This window comes from Schistocerca nitens, chromosome 4, assembly GCF_023898315.1.
Source record: "Schistocerca nitens isolate TAMUIC-IGC-003100 chromosome 4, iqSchNite1.1, whole genome shotgun sequence".
NCBI lineage: Eukaryota > Metazoa > Arthropoda > Insecta > Orthoptera > Acrididae > Schistocerca > Schistocerca nitens.
The window spans coordinates 698,794,843-698,812,693 of NC_064617.1; the positions used below are offsets into that span (position 1 = coordinate 698,794,843).

The following is a 17,851-nucleotide window of genomic DNA, read 5'->3' on the forward strand; positions in this document are numbered from 1 at the left end:
GTTAATCTCAGCACACTCTTGACACTGTGGATCTCGGAATATTGAATTCCCTAACGATTACCGAAACCAAATGTCCCATTTGTCTAGCTCCAACTGCTAGTCAGCTTTCAAAGTCTGTTAATTCCCGTCGTGGGGGTCATAATCACGTTGGAAACCTTTTCACATGAATCACCTGACTACAAATGAAAACTCTGACACTGTACGTCCCTTTTATATCTAGTATACGCGAATTACCGCCTTCTGTATGTGTGCCTATTGCTGTCCCATGACTTTTGTCCTCTCAGTGTATATTTACGTAATATGACTGAACAAGTCCACCTCACTATCCAAGGCGCCGGCACGGTAGCTCAGCGTGTTCGGTCAGAGAGTTGGTTGGTCTCTGTAATAAAAAAACTGAGTCAATGGACCAACAAACGAACTTTAACGGATGTCACGTAACGTCCGCTACGACCAAATACAACGGCAGGGGTGGGTAAACGTTGCACGCGACTCATGAGCGCACAGCGCTGCACGTGTGCTGCTCGCGTGCAGTCGTTGACCGGGGCAGTGGCGACAGCCGGCAGGTTGCGGCAGTGTAGTACCAGGCTAAGCTGCGGATGTTGATGCGAAGCGACCACTACGTAGTGAACGTTGTATTTCAAGAGCCGGCAAATGCAGAGACAATCAAGGAAACGTGGAGATTTGCTATCTTTTAAATGGAATGGGAGAGTCATTTTTTCTTTGTGCAAAAACGTGAAAATTCGAAATGTTTAATATGTGGCAGTATTCTCGCTCGTCAGCGGAAGTTTAGTATTGAACACCATTATAATAAATATCACAAGGACGAGTACAATTTATTGCCGGGTTCTGAATGGATGGGGTAACTGACTGAGCTAAAGAAGAGCGATCTGACGATACTAGATGAATCTGACTTAAGTTGCTGTTGTCACGAGAGATCTGCGACTTTCTTCCGTCATGTCTCTCGTCTAACTGGTTTAAAATTTTATGGAGCACTGTTTTCAATTTTTCAGGACGACAACAATGATAGCCCAGCGGTACGTGCGAGTTATAACATTGCACTTAATATAGCGAGAGCTGGAAAACCATTTGCCTGAAGGTGAGTTTATAAAGGAGTGCATCAATGACGCTGCTGATTTACTTTGCCCACTGAATGCAAATCAGTTTTGAGCTATCATTCTTTCTCGGCGGACTGTAAGTCGTCGTATAAGTGCCGTGGCGGGTGACGTTTACCATTAATTAAGGAGTGCAGTTCAGGCGTTTATTGCGTTTTCCATCGCACTTGATGAGTCCACAAATATTTCAGACACCGCGGAATTAGTGATTTATGTCCGCGGCGTGGACACTGCTCTCCACATAACAGAGGATTTTTTAGATATGATATCTTTGAGAAGCACGACCACTGGCTCGGACATCCTAGAAGCCGTTGAAGAAGCTGTCTATTCAGCTGGTTTAAACTCGGAACGTTTGGTGTCAACGACAACAGGCGGAGCACCTGCAATGAAAGGGGAACAAATGGGGTTTGTTGGATTACTAAGGTAAAAGCTGCAGCGTACAGAAGAATCATTGTACAGCATCCACTGCATTTTGCACCAAGAACTACTCTGCAAAAGCAGCAAAACTGGGGGACGTCATGCAAGTGATTATTTTGGCAGTTAATTATTTGAGATCCCACGGGCTTACACATAGAAAGTTTCACACATATTTAGCTGAAATTGGGGAAGAGTGGGGTGACCTACCATACCACACCGCTGGCTTAGTCGCGGTAATGTACTCAAAAGAATTTTTGAGCTGACAATACCAATAAATCAGTTTTTAAAGGACAAAGAAAGTTACGACCCAAAGTTAGAAGATCCAGAGTGGGTTGTCGACCTCGCATTTTTAGTGGACATTACCGGACACATGAATGCATTGAACACAAGTTTGCAAGGAGAAAATCAGCTAATTTGTGAAATGGCTGAAAAGTGCAAGCTTTCACTAGCAAGCTTGAGCTGTGGGAACGACAGCTCTCGTCAGGGAACGCTGTGCATTTCCCTACTCTGTCTACTGTGCGAGAACAGAATTGCAAAGAATATGTTTCCGTACTTAGTGCAATAAGAGCGGAATTTCTGAAGCGATTTTGGGATATATCATATTTATCCCAAGCTCTTGCATGGTTCTCGAGACCATTTGATGTTTCTGTAGATGATAATCATCCCACTTTGCAAATGGAAGTAATAGATGTAGAGTGTAATTCTTGTCTGAGAGACACTTTTATCACGACTTTCCACAGCAAGAGTTTTCTCGTCTCCATCGTGAAGCCGCGAATATAATGTCAATGTTTGGCTCGACATACGTTTGTGAGAGATTTTTTTCTGTTATGAAAATTAATAAGTCTCGGTTAAGAGCAAACATCAGTGATGAAAATTTACGTAACTGTTTGCGTTTGTCTGTATGAAGAAATTTTGTTCCAGACATTAAACGTATTGTAAACTCCACCTGTGATAATTAAATAAAACGTATCGTAGGTAATAGGTACTCTTCGAAATCATGATTTCTTTCAAGCACTCCTACTAACCTCATTCCTTGATTCAATAAAGCACGCTAGGAAACAAATTGCATTACAGAGGAAGGAGAGGAGAGATGGGGGGGAGGGGAGAGAAGCGGGTGGCCAGCTTGCCCCGGTGTGAACGCAGAACGCCTGTTAACTGCACACGTGCAAGTGCACCGCACACGTGCAGGATTCCAGCCAGCTCCTGATTCTAAGGAGTCAACATGAAAGACTGGCCTGGCACAATGGAGACGTAGTTTCGGCCTCTGATATTGGCAGAGATTTTCCCAGTTTGGTGAGCCGCGCAGGATTTTACTGTCACCCTTAATGACGCGTACTTACATGTTAAATAACATTAGTGGCCAAGAAAGTGTAGTGGCAATTCTGAATCCTTACAAAACTGTGGCCCACTCACGCACAGAATGAGGTAGCAGTTACTTGATACCGCGCGGGTCCTAAAGAGCTGTTGGGCGTCCTAGTCCTGTTCAAGAGAAGCCTCGTCATCTTTTATAAAGCCGCTGTTGTTGTCAGACGTTACACTGTGCGGTAGCGCAGTGTTACATCATTTGCAAATATGTGTGTCATGCTGACTGTGGCTCTGGACCGCCTTTTGCCTGCGGCGTGTGCTGTCCCGAGCCCACGTTCCCCCCACCAGCGTGGAGGAGCACGATTTCGTCCGTGGCCGGCTGGAAGTTCGCTTCTGTGACCTTGCAGTGGTTACGTCCGTCAGGACCGCGGAAGGAGCGGGAGGGGATAAGTTGTGCTACTGCCGCCACCGCAGCAACACTCGAGCGGGAAGACCGGCCGCTGTAGTCACCACCAAGAGGAAGAGTAGCGACGTCGCTACGGTCGCCATCCCTACATAATAGGTAAACGTACTTCTCTAGCGACCAGCTCAGTTGTCTCTTTTTTTTTTCTTTACAATTTCGTAATAAGGTTCGAACGCAAAATATAATCATTGTGTAATAATTCATTTGTTAGGTTTGTTGCCTTGAGGAAAACAGTAGTAGCATTGCTTTCTACGGAGCGAAATATCTCACCAGCCATAAAGACGTAACGCAGAAGATTGTTGAGGGTAAAACATTGTATTTTGATCTACCGGTCCAAAACAGGAAGCGAATTCGTGAAATTTAATCAGTAAACTGGCAGATCATACAATGAGAAGCAAAGGAAAATAATATTTGTATAACTGCAGTAGACAGCAACATACGATACGCAACGATATGAGGTATTTCGAAAAAGCAGTTTATCAATGGGGCTGCAGCGGTACGGACGTTTATCTTGGTGAACGCAAATCAAGAAGAAACAGTCTTTTGCTCAAGGCGTTGACAGAAGTAAATACGCAAACACTTTAGGTGTCCTCCGTCTTCTCGTTTCCATTCATTCATTCGTTAATTCCTCGTGTTCCGTAGATACTATCAACAAAAGAACCTTCAGGGCTATTGAAGGAGTCGCGTTGTGCATGCACACAATGTAAAACGTCAGAGAAGCATAATGTGTATATTTTAGCAACAAAAGACTGTCATAATGCATAATGCTATTCGCACTCAGTCATCTAAATTTAGAGAGGAGGCTGTTACTTAAAAAAAAAAATGCTGCCTCCTCCTGAGCTTAACTATAGAGATATTATATATCCGCTATTAGTAGCTGAATGTTTGCTTCATCACATTGATATGTTTCAAAATTTTTTTTTTTCACCTATAAATAATGATTATAGAAGGCCGGATTCCGGGAGGTTTTTGACACTGTACCACACAAGCGGTTTGTAGTGAAATTGGTGCTTATGGAATATCATCTCAGTTACGTGACTGGATTCGTGTTTTCCTGTCAGAGATTCCACAGTTCGTAGTAATTGATGGAAAGTCATCGAGTAAAACAGAAGTGATTTCTGGCGTTCCATAAGGTAATGTTACAGGCCCTTTGCTGTTCCTTATCTGTATAAACGATTTCGGAGACAATCTGAGCAGCCGTCTTAGGTTGTTTGCAGGTGACGCTGTCGTTTATCGACTAATAAAGTCATCAGGATTGCAAAACGAATTAGAGAAGATAACTGTATGGTGCGAAAATTGGCAACTGATCCTAAATCGCGAAAAGTGTGAGGTCATCCACATGAGTGGTAAAAGGAATCCGTTAAACTTCGGTTACACAATGAATTAGTCAAATCCAAAGGCAGTAAATTCAACTAAATACCGAGAAATTACAATTACGAACAACTTAAATTGGATGGAAAACATAGGAAATGTTGTGGGGAAGGCCAACCAAATACTGCATTTTATCGGCAAGACACTTAAAAACTGTAACAGATCTACTAAGGAGACAGCCTACACTACGCTTGTCCGTCCTCTTTTATAATACTTCCGCGCGGTGTGGGATCCTTACCAGACAGGACTGACGGAGTACATCGAAAAAGTTCTAAGAAGGGCAGCACGTTTTGTATTATCGCGAAACAGGGGGGAGAGCGTCACTGAAATGATACGGGATTTGGTGTGGACATCATTAAAACAAAGACGTCTTTCGTTGCGGCGGAATGTTCTCACGAAATCCCAATCACCAACTTTCTCCTCCGAATGCGAAAATAATTTATTAACACCGACCTACATAGGGAGAAACGATCACCACGACAAAATAAGGGAAATCAGAGCTCGTACGGAAAGATACAGGTGTTCGTTATTTCCGCGCACTATACGAAATTGGAATTATAGAGAATTGTGAGAGTGGTTCAACGAACCCTGTGCCAGGCACTTAAATGTGATTTGCAGAGTATCCATGTAGATGTAGATGTAGACGACGCAGTGGTGACAGATTTACTTCAAACTTTGTACACCTTTAGTAGGCCAGTAAAGCAACATAATGTGTAAGTAGTAGGGTGCTCTGGCAATTCCGAGAAAATCGCAAGAGAAATTAGACGCGTCTGTTACGTGGTTTATGAATGTGTGAGAAGGGGTGGATGTTAGAGTTCCTGGTGGACAAGTGACTAGCGTTCGAGCTACGTAATACGAACTCCGCTCAAACTTAATTATTAACATAGTTTATCATTACTGATCATATTATTTAATTTCTATGGCACTTCAGAGGTAATAAAATAAGAAAAACCACGTGTATTTGCATGGAGGTTTAGTGCATTTCATGTTATTTGACTACTTACGAATTTTAATTAAATTCCATCGTACAACACCTATATTTGTCAAAATGTTGCGTTATGCATGGTTTGCATCCAAACGAGCGAAAGAAAGAGAAATTTTTCAAAATGTTAACAAAGTGTGTTTTCCCTTAGAAACTCTAAACGTTTTCTGTAAATGCGAGAAAACTGCTTTCATTCGATTTAGTAGATGCCCTTTCAATTTATGTTTTCCATATCTATACGACAATACTGTCCTGCAACGCATGATGTCCAGAGCACATCCATCGAGTGGCACATTGTCACTATTTTACTAATTGTGAATAACGTCACTCGCATCTCTGTTTATCGAGGTTTGCCTTGTGCTTTCCAAGCCTGTCCCTCGTACTTGAAACTTGAATTAAAATTGGTAAATAGTCAAATAACATATGAAATTCACTACAATTTCATCAAAATGCACATGGTTTTTTTCCTTATTTTACCTCACAAATGTCATATGAATTAATTAATGTGGCCAGTGATGAGAAAAATGTAGATAAAAATTTAAATGTCAGAGGAATTCGAATCATCTCCTCGTTCACGTCCTTCTTACTACGCGCGAACGCTAAACACTTGACTACAATTACTTCTTACAGCCACTCTTCTCACACAGGTACTTCGTAACGCGCGCGCGTGGGCACACGGTATTCCTTAAAGCCTGTACTATGGTAAGTTGACGGGCTTCACCTTATGAGAAAGGATTTTCGTATAGATATTGACCGCGTGTACCTAAATGGAGGCAAATCAGACTTACACCCACTCTGTAATAACAATGACACGTCAAGCAAGTCCGAAATGCAACTACACGTCAGGACGGACAAGAAACAACACAGAAGATGCTACCAATTTGTTAATAATACGGTCGCCAGCCTAATTAGGCATTAACTGAGTTTCTTCCCTGTACAAGTTGATGTACGTGCATGCAAAACAACACGTAAAAACACTGCATAATATGGTAAATTTTAGAACCAGAAAATCTACTGAACTGATAATTTCACTTTCTGTTCTAATATGGATAAACCACAAATACATAACATTACACTATAATGTTTACTACAAAACTTCATACTGTCTATTGATCTGATTAAAATCGGGCATAGGTTACCCTAGAAATAGCACTTTCGAAACACACACACAATGTCAATTTTGATAAAGGTAAAACACTGATAAATTTTGGTTTCTATTTTGGCTTTGACTTTGCTGGTCAAATCAGTTTAGAACACTTCAGAATTCAAATGAATAAAAAAAAGGGGGGGACCCTGAAACTGTTATGATCACTGTATTAAAACAATTAATTACTGAAATCATTATGCCCTCAAGATTTCCAATATATGATTTACTACTCTTTTTGTCTTATTTCCTGCTCATTTAAATACCATTATATCTGTCTCGAAATAATTAAACTTCATTACTTTGTCAGACCTTTGTTATTCGTCTATTAGTTCATTAACAAAAAAAGTTCTTTAAACATCATCCTAACATAGCTAGGTCTGCAGGTAATTATTATTAACACAAACTTTAATTTTTCATCTCGGGACACTCGGATTGCACAACATGTGGAACGGACCCTGTCTAGGTTAGTTGTGAGGATAATTAAATGATAGGACAGTTCTGGTAAAATTTAAGTTGTTATTGAACAGTATGGAACAAAAGTAACACTGGTCCACACGAATACAGTACTAAAAGTTACAACCTGTTTGTATCGATGTGGCGGTTGGCGAGCGGCGAGATGGCGAGTATAGAGCACACATACAACCACAGCAATGGCTCTTGATGTATCGGCACTTTACTTCTTCATAGCGTCGCAATGCTTTTCTATTTAGTGCCCATGGAATTTTGCCATGCTGTATAGGCGTCGGAACGGCATATCCGAGGCTCAATGAAACTACGTCTTCCAGGAGAGCCTCCTCGATCCAGAACGTGTTGCTCAGACCAATGCCCAACTCCGACTACTACTGCTGAGCCCGTTATGCCGTGCAGCGCCCGTGTGCATTTTCCCGCACTCGCCTGCCATCCAACTTTTACCGCTCCTTACAAGCCAGGTATCCACCCGAGGTTTTGCATTCTACATATCCTAATACATTGCCTACGTATGGACCAGACGCACAATTACAACTTTGACATCTTACAATAGTTTCAACGTTTCTTACATTTCAATTCTGTTATAATATTGCTTGAAATTTGACATAAACATTAATATTCACATCGAAAATTGTTTAGTTTCCTTCACATAATGGCATGAAACAAAAAAATTGAAATCGGAACATCGATTACACTAATTTATCGAAAAATCAGAAAGAAAATATTATTTGTATAATAGTACAGCGTTGTTGTTGTTACACATGCCCCTGTTTCCAGTAAATTTCACTAAGTGCAAATTTAATGGGAACACTGAACTTTATATTTATACAGGGGTTCTGAATCTTTGCGTGAATGTGCCATTATAAAAGTTTATACCACAACTTCTTTTCACTCACATTATATAGATCTATACTTTTTAACATATCAAGAACATTTACCTATCATTTGCTCAAGTGCCTTTGGCACAGTCCAACCTCCTATCACAACATGATTTAAATAGCAAATTACTCATTATTATTAAATTTCTCAGAAAAATAAAATCAAATTTTAGAACACAAACACTTAACTAGAAAAGCATATACAAATACCTATATATACTATAAAACAATTTGTTGCTGCTTGCATTGAAGGGCAGTCCATTTCCTTACTTACTAAAAAAACACACAATAACATTCAGAAAATTTACTACACATATTTGCTGCCTATTATTCAGATTTGGGCAATCCATTTCGCATCATTTTACCACATCACCTGTACCACACTTACAATTCTCCTTTGACTATTTACCTGCCCTCTTTGATTTTTGGCAGTCCTTTATATTATGACTCATATACTGCCCACTTTGATTTTTGGCAGTTCCATCTTTTATTTGGCTTGCAGCATTTACCCTTTCTTTTCAGTCCTTATCTCCATACATCTTTACATTTATAGTACATTTGGTAATCTGATACTCACATAAGTACATTTGCACCCTGACACTGGTATACATACATTTACAAAGGTTTGTTACATTTGGAATAAAATAGTTTCAGCATACGATACAGCACATTTACTGCAAATTGCTTTCTGATTGTACTTAGGTCACTCACTCTTAGGAACATACAGTTTCAGGTCCACAACGTTTCTTACACCTAAAGGTCTTTTGGAATTTGGGTAGATCAGGTAGTAAGCATTATCGTGTGGAATGTTCTGTATTATATATGGTCTATTATAAATATATTTAAATTTGGAAATTTCATGGTTCAGTTCATTAGATTTTTCGTGGGTTTTTAAAAGAACATAATCTCCAATTTTAAATTTTGAAACTTTCAGATTTTTATCATGTCTTTTAGATCTAGATTCAGCTTTTTGCTTTGCACTTTTTCTGACTAATTCTTTCTTTTGACTCAACCCCAAGCTTGTACAAGGTGGAAACTCTAGTTTTTCCTCAATTAAACTTTTACTTCTGCTGTCTAACAGAATTTCTTCCGGTGGGAACCCAGTAGTTTCATGATGTAAGGTGTTCATGACATTCTCAAAATCCGATATAAATCTACCCCAGGCTCTATGATTATGGCTGCAGTACATTCTACACAATCTCCCGATTTCTCACATGTACCTTTCAACTGGGTTGCTAGCTGGGTGATATGCTGAGATATATTTAACCTCCACACCAATTTGCTCCATTCCTTCCTTCCAAATTTTGGATATAAACTGGGGTCCATTGTCAGATAGTACTGCGTTGGGTTTCCCGATGGTTCTGAAGTATTTGATCATCCTACTAAATACAGCTTTTGCTGTTGCCTTTTTCAAGGGGTATAATTTCACAAACTTTGAGAATACTTCCAAAATTACTAAAATATATGCACAATTTCCCGAAGTCTTTGGGAGGGGACCATACAAATCTACTGATAATAATTCTAGGGTGTCTTCAGGTAATGTACTTTGCATTGGACCTCTACTAGTTCTGTTCGGTACTTTGGCCCTTTGACAGACATCACATGACTTAATTCGTTCCTTTACTTTCTTACTGACACTACCAGCAATCACTACTACATTATTCAATTTATCCAAACATTTCTTTGGCCCACTATGCCCCAATCCTAAATGAAAAAAATCTATAACATCAGTATCAAACTGGTGTGGCCAACATACTCTCCATTCCTCAGTGACTAAATCTTTCCTCCTATATAAAATGCCTTTAAATATTTTGTAATATTTCTTAATTTGAGGATACTGCACACTGTCAAAATTTACCTTTACAGATTTCCATGTCGGATCCTCATTCTGATGATATCTCATGTTTTTACTTATTTGCTCAATTTTCCTTTTTCCTGAAACCTCTTTCATATACCTTATCTGAAAAGTACCCTCTTCACCATTTTCATTGGGCACTTCACTCATACCATTAGGCAATCGAGATAAAGCATCTGCCACATAATTCTCAGTACCCTTAACATAGCAAATCTCGTAATCAAATTGTTGCAGGTACAAAGCCCAACGAGTTAGCCTGCCATTAAGTAAACGACAATCTTTAAGAAAAGTTAAAGCTTTATGGTCAGTATGTATGATGAGCTTATGGCCCCACAGATAATTCCTGAATTTCTTAACCCCCATGTAATGGCTAAAGCCTCCTTTTCCGATATAGTGTAGTTTCTCTCGTATTTTGTTAGAGTTCTACTTGCAAACGCGATAGACCTGTGTTCGATTTCTTTGCCATCACAGATTTCTTGGAAAACTTCTATACCAATTCCATAAGCACTACTGTCAGTACTCATATGGAAAGGTTTTGACAGTATGGGGTGATGCAAAATATTGTCATTCAAAAGTTCACTTTTTAAATTTTCAAAATCTCTCATGCACCCTTCAGTCCACACAAAAGCACTATTTTTCTTAAGTAGATTATTCAAATGAGGACTATTAAAAACTTGCCCCTTGACGAATTTTCTATAGAACCTACATAAACCTAAAAAGGCTTTCAACTGTTTTCTATTTCTAGGAGCTGGACATCCTGATATTGCACTTAACTTTTCCGGGTGCTTGCCAATACCAGTCGTAGTAATAATGTGCCCCAGAAACTTTATTTCCGACTTCACAAATTCACATTTTTTCCACTTAAGTGTCATGCCCCTTGCTTGTAGAGCAACAAAAACTTTCTGCAATAATTCACAATGCTCTTGCCATTCTTCTGTAGCAATCAGTAAATCATCTACATAAATGGTTAGCCGGGAACTCAATTCTCTCCCTAATACAAAGTCTAGTGCCCTAATAAATACTGCCACAGAAGTGCTAAGCCCAAATGGCACTACTTTACACTGATAGCATTTCCCGGCGAATAGAAAAGCGGTATATTTACGGGATTCTTTGCTCAATGGGATTTGCCAGTATCCGGCGGTCATGTCCTGACTGGTTAAATACTTCACATTATAAAACTTTTGATGCATTTCGTCCAGATTTTCAGGTCTGTCCATTTCCTTCTTTACAATTTTGTTCAAAGTCCTGGCGTCAATAACTACTCTTACTCCCCCATCCCTTTTATTCACGATGATAAGGGGACTATTATATTCGCTGCTACTCCGTTATATTACACCCCGTTCTATCATTTTATCTTTTTCCACTTGCACAGCCTGCCTCTTTGATATGGGTACCGAAAACGGTCTTACAAAGAAAGGTTTATGCTCTATTGTCTCAATCTGGTATTCAAAGTTCTTAACTAGGCCAGGTTTGCCCGAAAATACGGTGCTATTACTTTCTAAAATATCAAGCAATTCTGTTTTCTGATCAGGAGATATCTCCTTCAAATTTTCCACAATTTCTTTAAAATCATGCCCCTGCTTGTCACTCTTATCTATTAACCTCTTGACATGGTACACCTCATACATGTTTGTTAAACCATCATTCCCTTGGTCGATCTCCAACAATAAAGAATCAATTTCTGAATCGAATACCTTCCCATTTTCCTCAAATTTTAATTCCAAATTCATAGATGCATTATTAATTTTGATCACTTCCTGGCTACAATCAATAATAACCTTTTCTTTATCTAACCAATCTATACCCAAAATCACTTCAGTACTCAAGTCTGGCACAACCAAAAAATCGTGTTCAAACTTTTGTCCTTTTATACTAAATTCAACCAAAATCTGGTTCTTTACCGGCTTGCTAGTCTTGCCAGTAGCACAAACAATTTTTACACCTGTCACTGACATAATTATTAGCCCAGGCTTATCACAAATGTGTTCGAAAAACGACTGGGAGATTGCTCTTATCTGAGATCCAGTATCAAGAAGTACTTGCAATTTCACATTATAAATTTCAACTTGTATTATAGTTTGTCTAACCATCAAATGCTTTTCATTGTTGTGATCTTCCCTAAGCAAATCCGGGTCGACGATAACATCGTCCCAAGATATGCTTTTAACATTCACATCACCTATATCTGGCGGTTTCTTTGGTTCCCAGAGCTCAAAGTCATTAATTACTTGAACTCTTTGTAAAATAGACCCTGAGTCGTCAAGTGGCTCCTTTTTTCTGTGTTCAGTCTCAACATCTGGATTTTGTTTTGAAACTTCATCATCAGTAGGTACAATATCGCAATTAGTTGTATTCCCATTACTTTCACTAGTACCGAAATACTCGTCATCTCAACTATCGTCCGAATCCGACCATTCTGGATCGCTTTCAGGTTCTAACATAAAAGCTTTTCTGAGACAGGCACTGAGTCCTTCCTCTGCATTTTCATCAGGCTTTGATTTTAACTCAGGGTCTATTAAAACTGAAGAAACTGCAAAAAGGTGGGAATTTAAGGAGATGGGACCTGGATAAACTGAAAGAACCAGAGGTTGTACAGAGTTTCAGGGAGAGCATAAGGGAACAATTGACAGGAATGGGGGAAAGAAATACAGTAGAAGAAGAATGGGTAGCTTTGAGGGATGAAGTAGTGAAGGCAGCAGAGGATCAAGTAGGTAAAAAGACGAGGGCTAGTAGAAATCCTTGGGTAACAGAAGAAATATTGAATTTAATTGATGAAAGGAGAAAATATAAAAATGCAGTAAATGAAGCAGGCAAAAAGGAATACAAACGTCTCAAAAATGAGATCGACAGGAAGTGCAAAATGGCTAAGCAGGGATGGCTAGAGGACAAATGTAAGGATGTAGAGGCTTATCTTACTAGGGGTAAGATAGATACTGCCTACAGGAAAATTAAAGAGACCTTTGGAGTTAAGAGTACCACTTGTATGAACATCAAGAGCTCAGATGGAAACCCAGTTCTAAGCAAAGAAGGGAAAGCAGAAAGGTGGAAGGAGTATATAGAGGGTCTATACAAGGGCGATGTACTTGAGGACAATATTATGGAAATGGAAGAGGATGTAGATGAAGATGAAATGGGAGATACGATACTGCGTGAAGAGTTTGACAGAGCACTGAAAGACCTGAGTCGAAACAAGGCCCCCGGAGTAGACAACATTCCATTGGAACTACTGATGGCCTTGGGAGAGCCAGTCCTGACAAAACTCTACCATCTGGTGAGCAAGATGTATGAAACAGGCGAAATACCCTCAGACTTCAAGAAGAATATAATAATTCCAATCCCAAAGAAAGCAGGTGTTGACAGATGTGAGAATTACCGAACAATCAGTTTAATAAGCCACAGCTGCAAAATACTAACACGAATTCTTTACAGACGAATGGAAAAACTAGTAGAAGCCGACCTCGGGGAAGATCAGTTTGGATTCCGTAGAAATACTGGGACACGTGAGGCAATACTGACCTTACGACTTATCTTAGAAGAAAGATTAAGGAAAGGCAAAGCTACGTTTCTAGCATTTGTAGACTTAGAGAAAGCTTTTGACAATGTTGACTGGAATACTCTCTTTCAAATTCTAAAGGTGGCAGGGGTAAAATACAGGGAGCGAAAGGCTATTTACAATTTGTACAGAAACCAGATGGCAGTTATAAGAGTCGAGGGACATGAAAGGGAAGCAGTGGTTGGGAAAGGAGTAAGACAGGGTTGTAGCCTCTCCCCGATGTTATTCAATATGTATATTGAGCAAGCAGTAAAGGAAACAAAAGAAAAATTCGGAGTAGGTATTAAAATCCATGGAGAAGAAATAAAAACTTTGAGGTTCGCCGATGACATTGTAATTCTGTCAGAGACAGCAAAGGACTTGGAAGAGCAGTTGAATGGAATGGATGGTGTCTTGAAGGGAGGATATAAGATGAACATCAACAAAAGCAAAACGAGGATAATGGAATGTAGTCGAATTAAGTCGGGTGATGTTGAGGGTATTAGATTAGGAAATGAGACATTTAAAGTAGTAAAGGAGTTTTGCTATTTGGGGAGCAAAATAACTGATGATGGTCGAAGTAGAGAGGATATAAAATGAAGACTGGCAATGGCAAGGAAAGCGTTTCTGAAGAAGAGAAATTTGTTAACATCGAGTATAGATTTAAGTGTCAGGAAGTCTTTTCTGAAAGTATTTGTATGGAGTGTAGCCATGTATGGAAGTGAAACATGGACGATAAATAGTTTGGACAAGAAGAGAATAGAAGCTTTCGAAATGTGGTGCTACAGAAGAATGCTGAAGATTAGATGGGTAGATCACATAACTAATGAGGAGGTACTGAACAGGATTGGGGAGAAGAGGAGTTTGTGGCACAACTTGACCAGAAGAAGGGATCGGTTGGTAGGACATGTTCTGAGGCATCAAGGGATCACCAATTTAGTATTGGAAGGCAGCGTGGAGGGTAAAAATCGTAGGGGGAGACCAAGAGATGCATACACTAAGCAGATTCAGAAGGATGTAGGTTGCAGTAGGTACTGGGAGATGAAGAAGCTTGCACAGGATAGAGTAGCATGGAGAGCTGCATCAAACCAGTCTCAGGACTGAAGACCACAACAACAAACAACATCTTCTTTTGGCAAAACGGCATCATTATCGGCTTTACTCACATCCACTGTTACTTCATATTTAGTGTAATCCTCGTGGACTTCAATTACTTTTAGGTAATTACCTGCCCCTTCCCCACGGTGCCTTTCGGTAGCAGCTTGTAGTGTTGGCGGATCGTTAACAGAAGTTACTTTCTCGTCAATGCTTAGGATTTCATCCTCCAATTCCTTCCTATCTTTAAACTTCGTCCCATCGGCAGCACGCGTACTTTTCGCGGCCCTATTTACTCTCTCCTCTTCATTTTGGACCAGGTCACTTTATCGACGACCCTATTATTTCCTGTTTCACTAATTAACCTCCTTGCCTCATATTCCTTCTTAAAATCCTCCCACTCACATTGCTTGAGGCCCTTGTACAGATCGTCGATCTGCATACGCCAACCAGTTACTTCTGCTAATTCATTCTCGCCTTTTACTTTATTGCTAACACTGCTAACCTCACCTCTCTATGTATCCACAGTTCCATCTATTATTTCCTTCGCCACGGAATTACCACTCGTAATGTATTCACCAGCTCTTACGGCAATGTTCGTACCTAATGCTGTCGCATTGCTAGCGGCTTCTCTTTGAACAGCTGTTCTGCTAGGCTGGGCCGTTGCCCTCTGATGCTCCACTCGCCTGTTAACATGTATTGCTCTGCGCAGCGAAGACGACTCACCAGCGCTCGCACCTGACGCTTGTTCCGCAACAACACGTTGCATCGTTCCACGCCTGTCTCTAACCTGTCTCATAACTTTACTGTCAGTCCGGTAACATTTCTTAAATCGGGGCCAGTATGTTCTGTCCCCTTCCGTTTGGCCCGCAACGTTCGCGGAAATCAGTTTCCTGCGTCGTTATTATTTTGCGCGGCGTACCCTCTACCGCGACCTGGATAACTCCCTCTCCCTCTTTCTCTGCCTCTACCTCTCTGCATCATGTTGACGCGAAACCCTTCGCCGTCATTTCACTCGTCATTATTGCGAATATTTCTGTTACCAAAATTCTGATAATTGGCACGACTTTCGCGCCAGTGGTCTTCGTCTTCGACCCTTTCGAGAAATGCTTGGAAGCTACGATGATTGCTTCCCACATACCTCTTTGAATCTTCTGGAAGCTTTTTATATAGCTCCCATATGATTTCAGAATCGGATCTTCTCCCTCTTAAATGTGTCAATTTTCGGTACCAATATTCGCAGAAATCTTTCAAAGAATTCCTGCCCCTGTTATCATGAAGTTTGGCCATGATAAACTCGCGCCACAAATGATCCTGTTTCTGTTCGGACCAATATTCTTCCGTAAACTTATGATTAAATTCTTCGAACGTCATTTGTTCGGTGTTCAAGTTAATTCCCCAGCGCTTAGCGTCACCTGCTAAGGCGCTAATTACTACGTTTATCTTTTCCTGACCAGACAAGTGTTCAGGAAACATCCTCTCGCAATTTTTGATGAAATCTAACAGATGCCATCCGTTATGTTTCTTGGCGGGATCGAAGCGCTCCTCACCTTCCAACAGCTTCGTAAGTGGCGTGCCATTACAGCCAACACCAGGCCTATCTTTGATTTTACTCTCAAGATCGAAAATTTTGCCTTGAATTATCGAAGTATTTTGTTCACACTTTTGTACACATCCGGTAACTTTTTCGCCTAAATCTCTTTCAGTGTATGATACTGCCTTTTTCAACTGTGATATTCCATGTTGACATTCGTTTACGATCTCAGTTTTAAGACCGAAAACTTTTTCGTCTACTTTTGTTTCAACTAGAGGCTCTACTTTCTCTTGGATGTTGAGAATTTCAACATCAAATCTACTGTTAATGTTGTCAATTTCCCCCTGCATAGTATCCATATTTTTATTAATTGTGTCAATTTCAAATTTCCTAGTATTTACTACAGAGCTTAAACTATCCACTTTTTGTTCTACCTGTTCTATTTGTTTACTAATTTTAATTCCTTGTTCTTCGACCTGTGCTTTCAGCTGATCATTCTGTGTTTTGAGCTGATTACTTTGTGTTTTGAGCTGCTGATGAACGTGTGTTTTAAGCTGATTAACCTGATTACTAACTTGTTTTTGAAGCTGATCAATCTGTGTTTTGATCTGCTCACTCTGTCCGGAAATTTGTTTGGTTAATTGTTCAAATACATCGTTCATGCTAAAAATTTTCACACTGTTTTGTTCTACGGAATCGGTGTGTTCCGATCCTACCTCAAAGTTTTCTTTCGATTCTTTCTTTATCTGTGGTGAATCAAACATCTCAGTGGATTCGTTCACGTACCCACTACCATTTACAAAGTCATCCTCTGCTTCCTTTTTTTATTCCTTGCTGTGTTCGAGGCAACCTCAACATTTCAATCTGTTCGTTAACATGTTCGTGGTATTGTATGTACGCCAATTGTCTACCGCTAACGCCATCTGTTATCTGGCCGCGTAAACTCCTGTCATTGCCAGCCGCATCTTCCATTACACTAGGCACATCTACTGTTTCTACGTTCTTGTCCATACTGAACGCAAATTACACCACACTACCGTACTTGACGTTCACTGCTATTTACTTTACTAAATATTATTGCAATTCGTGCCACTGAACATCCACTGTTCGCTATTCACATTAATTTGTGACCGACAAAAAATGGATGTCCTGTCACCGGGAGCCACTTGTAACGCGCGCGCGTGGGCACACGGTACTCCTTAAAGCCTGTACTATGGTAAGTTGACGGGCTTCACCTTATGAGAAAGGATTTTCGTATAGATGTTGACCGCGTGTACCTAAATGGAGGCAAATCAGACTTACACCCACTCTGTAATAACAATGACACATCAAGCAAGTCCGAAATGCAACTACACGTCAGGACGGACAAGAAACAACATAGAAGATGCTACCAATTTGTTAATAATACGGTCGCCAGCCTAATTAGGCATTAACTGAGTTTCTTCCCTGTACAAGTTGATGTACGTGCATGCAAAACAACACGTAAAAACACTGCATAATATGGTAAATTTTAGAACCAGAAAATCTACTGAACTGATAATTTCACTTTCTGTACTAATATGGATAAACCACAAATACATAACATTACACTACAATGTTTACTACAAAACTTCATACTGTCTATTGATCTGATTAAAATCGGGCATAGGTTACCCTAGAAATAGCACTTTCGAAACACACACACAATGTCAA

At 40.0% G+C, this 17,851-nt stretch overlaps 1 protein-coding gene across 1 annotated transcript in view; it reads left to right on the forward strand.

Annotated features, from left to right (window-relative positions):
- The first annotated feature begins 3,257 nt into the window (after window positions 1–3,257).
- LOC126252862 (UDP-glycosyltransferase UGT5-like) overlaps window positions 3,258–17,851 on the forward strand; it is an 86,074-nt gene continuing 71,480 nt past the window's right edge. Inside the window, exon 1 of the mRNA XM_049953817.1 lies at window positions 3,258–3,396. The gene's annotated coding sequence lies outside the window, so the exon portion shown is untranslated. The remainder of the gene's footprint in view (window positions 3,397–17,851) is intronic.